We start from the raw sequence: 6,511 nt of genomic DNA, 5'->3' as shown, positions 1-6,511 counted from the left end.
TTTCAAACTGCTGCTAAAGTCCCAGGAGCAGTGAGAGTATTTTTTTAATCTGGTCAGCTGGCAACTCTAATCCACCACATGAAAGCCAGTTTGGGGTAGTGGTTAAGTGAGCAGACTCTAATCTGGGAGGACTGGGTTTGAGTCCCCACTCCTCCTCCACATGCACATGCTGGAGTGCCCTTGGGTCAGTCATAACTCTCTCAGAGCTGTCCTCTCAAGAGCAGTTTTCGGAGAGCTCTCTCAGCCCCACCCACCTCACAGGGGGTCTGTTGTGAGGAGCGGATGGGAAAGGAGATTGTAAGCTGCTCTGAAACTCCAAGTGAAGGGTGGGCTATAAAGATTGCAGATTTGTAGATTTATACCCTGTGCTTCTCTCTGAATCAGAGACTCAGAGTGGCTTACAATCTCCTATATCTTCTCCCCCCACAACAGACACCCTCTGAGGTGGGTAGGGCTGAGAGGGCTCTCACAGCAGCTGCCCTTTCAAGGACAGCTCTGCTAAAGCTATGGCTAACCCAAGGCCATTCCAGCAGCTGCAAGTGGAGGAGTGGAGAATCAAACCCGGTTTTCTCAGATAAGAGTCCGCACACTTAACCACTACGCCAAACTGGCTCTCCTCTCTTCTCTCTCTCCTCATACCAGATCTTACTGAACACCAAACGGTTTCTTAAACTCTCCCATCCTTTCTCATTACACTTCCCAATCAAAATTCAGACTATCCACAAGTAAAGAAGATGAAGGTTTCCACAGGTTGCCAACACACAACAAAAACTCAAGCCGCAGACAAGTGACAAGCCTAGTGTTGCTAACCTCCACATGGTGGCTGGAGATCTCCTTAAATGACAACTGATCGCTAGATGACAGAGATCAGTTCCCCCAGAAAAAAACCTGGATGCTTTGGTGGACTCTATGGCATCACAACCTTGCTGAGTTCCCACCTCCACCCCTGCTCCAAGCCTAAATCTCCAGGAATCCCCCAGTCCAGAATTGGCAACCCGACAGCAGTGACCCAAGGTCACACAGTGAGCGTTGTAGCCAAGTGAGGATCTGAAACTACAGCAGCTCCCTGCTTTTAGTTTCACACCGTAACTACATCACTGGTGACTGAAATCTTTCAAATGGACACATACCCCCAAACCTACCTGCTTCTTTTGGTCTCTCCACCAGCCTTTGGGGACTCTCGTACTCTCAGCTGCCCTCACAATCCCGACCTGACGGTGCAGAGTCTGTCTGGCTGTTGCAACCCAGCTGGGCTTTGTTCGTGTGTGTGTGAAATGAAACAGCCAAATCCCCACCTCTCTTGGCCCGCATCCATCCAGACGCCCCTGCAGCAGCGACGGCAGTGGCAGCAAAAGCCCCCACCCACCTCTGGCTGATGCCCCCTGGCATTTCATCCCTTGGCGTGAGTCACGGCCCCCCTGACCCCGTCCCCGCCAAAGAGGCGAGTGGCCCAAACAGGCCTTCATTGTCCCGTTTCCCTCTCTTTGGATTCCTCAACCCCTCACAGAACAAACCCATCTATTGTCACCAAGGGTCACTGGGCTCGAGTGGAGAGCCGTGATGGTGAAAAGGTGCCCCTCCCCACAAGGCCAAGATATTTGGGACATGGGCGAGCTGCGCGTTGGAACCGGAGGGTGTTTCTAAGCAGGAGGAGGTGTGTGGTTTTGGGCCCTCTGAGTGAGGGCACCGTCAGGCCAGTCACAATAGGACAAAGGCAGGAACTGGTTCCAGGCCGTGACGGAAAATATCTCCCACAGATGTCGGCCTTTTAAACAAACCGACTGGCTACAGCCCTGCATTGTCTCCCACAGACCCTCCAGATGCCGGGGGAGGGCAAACAACTGCAGACACTCTTGCCTTCCTCCAAGGCCAACAAGCCCAGCCCCACCCTAATGGATCCAGCTACTGGATGCAGGGTGGGGAGGTACGTCCCCCCTCCTTCTATATGAAATTCAACAGGTGACAACTTTCCCTGTGCAGAACTGTGGCAACAGGACGTACTTTTCTCTATCAAAGTGTTTCTTCAACTGTAAACCTCTGTTGCTTTAGAAACCTCAGCTGTTTTTTGTTTGTTTGTTTAATGCTGAAATGCCTGCTAAGAGGATGTCATTCCAGCAACACGACAGGCAAAGATTCAACAAATGGAGCACCTCCTGTTCTACAGGGAAATAGCTTCACTGATTGCATTTCTGCCTCCTGCAAGGAGATGCAAGGAGAGGAGGGAGGATATATTCATGGGGGATAAGCTTAGAATGGAGCAGTGGCTAAGAGCGGCAGGCTCTAATCTGGAGGACCGGGTCTGATTCCCCACTCATCCTCCATATGCAGCCAGCTGGATGACCTTGGGGCAGTCCCACTTCTCTCACAGCTCTCTCAACCCCACCTACCTCACAAGGTGTCTGTTGTGGGGAAAGGAAGGGAGGGCGATCCTAAACCGTTCTGAGACTCGGAGCGAAGAGCTGAATATTAAGCCCATCTCCTCCTCCTCCTCTTGAACATATGAACATATGAAGCTGCCTTATACTGAATCAGACCCCCTTGGGCCCATCAAAGTCAGTATTGTCTTCTCAGACTGGCAGCGGCTCTCCAGGGTCTCAAGCTGAGGTTTTTCACACCTGTTTGCCTGGACCCTTTTTTTTGGGAGATGCCAGGGATTGAACCTGGGACCTTCTGCTTCCCAAGCAGATGCTCTACCACTGAGCCACCGTCCCTCTTCTTTTTCTTCTTCCCCTATGATCTAGTTATCTACTCATATATACCTTGCTCTCTGTAGTCAATAATGAGAAAGAAGCGTTGCAGAACCAATTTTGCCCAGATTTTAAAATCAGAGATCAAGTGCAACAAACTCAGCCTCTTATTTATACCCCGCCCTCCCCGCCGAGGCAGGCTCAGGGCGGCTGAGGGTTACAGACTGAGGGTTGCCAGCTTTGGGTTGGGAAATGCCTGGAGATTTTGGGAGTGGAGCCTGAGGAGGGTGTGGTTTGGAGAGGGGAGGGGAGGGGCCTCAGCAGGGTACAATGCCAAAGAGTCCCCCCTCTAAAGCAGCCATTTTCTCCAGGGGAGCTGATCACTGCAGTCTGGAGATCAACCATAATCCTGGGAGACTGTCAGACTCCACCTGGAGTAGTGGGATAGCAACCCCATCCAATGTTTATGAACCAGAAAAGATTCTTCCCGTGCCTCCTTTGGCACAGGAAAGCTCACATTGCAATAGATTATCTTGGTCATTAAATTTTAGCTGTTTAAGCCCAGAAGGTTTGTTTTCATATTTCCATGGATGCTGAATTATAATTATTTATTCTGTGTTTGGATGGCTGGTTTTATTTTTGGCTTCCATGTTTATTTTATTTCCATTGTACATCTGTGTTTTGAGTGAAACAGAGTTACAACACACAGCTGCCAACTCTGGCTTGGGAAGTTCCTGTAAACTTAGGGTTGCCAATCCCCAGGTGGGGGCAGGGGATCCCCCGATTTGAAGGCCCTCCCCCCGCTTCAGGGTCATCAGAAAGCGGGGGGGGGGAATGTCTGCTGGGTACTCCATTATTCCCTATGGATACTGATTCCAATAGGGTATAATGGAAAATGGATCCATTGGTGTCTGGGGCTCGGGGAGGGCTTTTTTTGCAGCATAGCATCCGATGCCTCTCCTCAAAACACCCTCCAAATTTCAAAAAGATTGGACCAGGGGGTCCAATTCTATGAGCCCCCAAAGAAGGTGCCCCTATCCTTCATTATTTCCAATGGAGGGAAGGCATTTAAAAGGTGTGTGGTCCCTTTAAATGTCATGGCCAGATCTCCCTGTGGAGTTCAATTGTGTTTGTTACGACCTTGCTCCTGGCTCCACCCCCAAAGTCTCCTGGCTCCAACTCCAAAATCCCCAGGTATTTCTTGAATTGGACGGCAACCCTTTGTAGACTAGAGTGTGTGGGGAGAGCAGGCTTTGAGGAGAGGAGGAGGAAGAAGATGATGATGATGATATTGGATTTATATCCCGCCCTATACTCTGAATCTCAGTGTCTCAGAGCGGTCATAATCTCCTTTATCTCCCCCCCCCCCACACACACACATAACAAACACCCTGTGAGGTAGGTGGAACTGAAAGAGCTCTTACAGCAGCTGCCCTTTCAAGGACGACTCCTACTAGAGCTATGGCTGATCCAAGGCCATTCCAGCAACTGCAAGTGAAGGAGTGGGGAATCAAACCCGATTCTCTCAGATCCACGCACTTAACCACTACAACAAACTGGGCCTCATTGCCTCCACCCAGAGGCTGGAAGCCTGTTCATAGCAAAATCAGGTCAAGGGCGTTCATGGAGGACTTCAGGGAAATATAACGCACAAATGGGCCCTCGGGTGGTAACTAGAGTTGCCAGCCTCCAGGTAGGGCCTGGAGATCCTCTGTATTTACACCCATTCTCCAGGTGACAGAGATCAGTTCCCCTGGAGAAAATGGCTGCTTTGGAAGGTGGACTCTGTGGCATTATATACCAATAAGGTCCCTCCCTTCCCCAAAGCCTGATCTTCCCTGGCTCCACCCCCTAAATCTCCAGGTTTTCCCACACCCAGAGTTGGCAACCCTATCAGAGGCCCAGAATTTAGTGAACTGACATGCCTGCATTTCTACATCACAGCTAACTGGAGTTAGTTTCAGGATCCCCTCATTGCGAATCCATGTGAGAAGTGAGGGGGAGGCGGGAAGAACCATGAGGCGCCAGCATAAGCCTGGCAACAAGCCAAGTCGGTGCTCATTTTAGCTGAACTGTGGTTAAAATAGGCAACCCAGTGCAGGTTGGTGTGATTTGGGCACCTGCTAATCTCCACCTCCCAGCTCTCTGTTATCTCTTCTTCTTGCTGCCAAGGAGGAGGTTCTCAGTCAGTGCCGGGGGCGGGAAAACAAACGCAGCCTGGCTGGTTTTTGACCGCCGGGTTGGTTGCTAGGATGTTTTGTGTGAAAGTTTGCATTAAGCTGCGCAGCCCACACACCCGCAACAGAGTGCCGGCTTGTTGGTTCCAGGCCTGTACGCACTAGGGGGTGAGACTAGAGGATCTGGAACATTCCCTCACCCCCGGGATGGATGAGGGACTAGCAACAACAGGGTGACGTGGCTGCAACAGCTGCAGGTACAGTTTTCACATCTGCTTCAGTTCCTGTCCCTTCCTTCAGGCCTGTTTCTGGCTCCGGACTGCGGCCACCCAGGTACTGGAACTTTTTAAAATCAAAGTTGGCAGCTGTGTAAGGGAAATGGAGAAGCAGGTGAAAGGTGATGTCGGGGAAATCTTTGTAGTCTGGAGGCTAGTTGTAATTCCAGGAGATCTCTGGCCACCACCTGGAGGTTGGGAACCCTAGTTTCCAATGCTAGCCATGTTGGCCTGTGGTATTAGTGTTCATTTCGAGTCCAGTAGTCCCTTAGAGACCAACAAGATCTGGGAGGTGTAAGCTTTTGAGATTCAAGCCTCTTGTACCTAAAATGTCTTGTCGGCCTGGTTGTTAGGAGCTTTTAGGGTTGCCAGCTCTGGGTTAGGGTTGCCAAGTCCAATTTAAGAAATATCTGGAGACTTTGGGGATGGGGTCAGGAGACATTAGGGGTGGAGCCAAGATCAAGGCTGTGACAAGCATAATTGAACTCCAAAGGGAGTTCTGGCCATCACATTTAAAGGGACGGCACACTTTTTCAATGCCTTCCTTCCATAGGACATAGTGAAGGCTAGGGGCGCCTTCTTTTGGGGCTCATAGAATTGGACCCCTTGGTCCAATCATTTTGAAAATTTGGAAATATTTTGGGGAGAGGCACTAGATGCTGTACAGAAAATTGGTGCCTCTACCTCAAAAACAGCCCCCCCAGAGCCCCAGATACCCGCGGATCAATTTTCCATTATTTTCTATGAGAATAAATCTCCATAGGGAATGGTAGAGTTCCTAGCAGACATTTCCTTCCCCTCCTCCCGCTTTCTGACGACCCTGAAGAGGGGGGGAGGGCCTCCAAACCAGGGGATCCCCTGCCCCCACCTGGGGATTGGCAACCCTACTCTGGGTTGAAAAATATCTGGAGATTTTGGAGGTGGAGTCAGGGGAGAGTGGGGTGTGGGGAGGGGAGGGACCTCAGTAGGATATAATGTCATAAAATCTACCCTCTAAATAAGGTTGCCAGGTCCAACTCTGGGGACTTTGGGGGTGGAGCCAGGAGACTTTGGAGGTAGATACAGGAGCAAGGTTGTGACAAGCACCATTGAATTTCGAAGGGAGTTCTGGCCATCACATTTAAAGGGCCCACGATCCTTCTAAATGCCTTCCCTCCACTGGAAATAATGGGGGATTGGGGCACCTTCTTTTGTGGCTCTCAGAATTGGACCCCCGGTCCAATCTTTTTGAAACTTGGGGAGGGTTTTGAGGAGAGGCACTAGATGCTATGCTGAAAATTTGGTGCCTCTACCTCAAAAAACAGCCCCCCCCAAGTCCCAGATACTTACAGATCAATTCTCCTTTATACCCAATGGGGACTGGTCTCCATAG

This window comes from Heteronotia binoei, chromosome 5 (assembly GCF_032191835.1).
Source record: "Heteronotia binoei isolate CCM8104 ecotype False Entrance Well chromosome 5, APGP_CSIRO_Hbin_v1, whole genome shotgun sequence".
NCBI lineage: Eukaryota > Metazoa > Chordata > Lepidosauria > Squamata > Gekkonidae > Heteronotia > Heteronotia binoei.
This window is presented reverse-complemented; position numbering follows the sequence as displayed.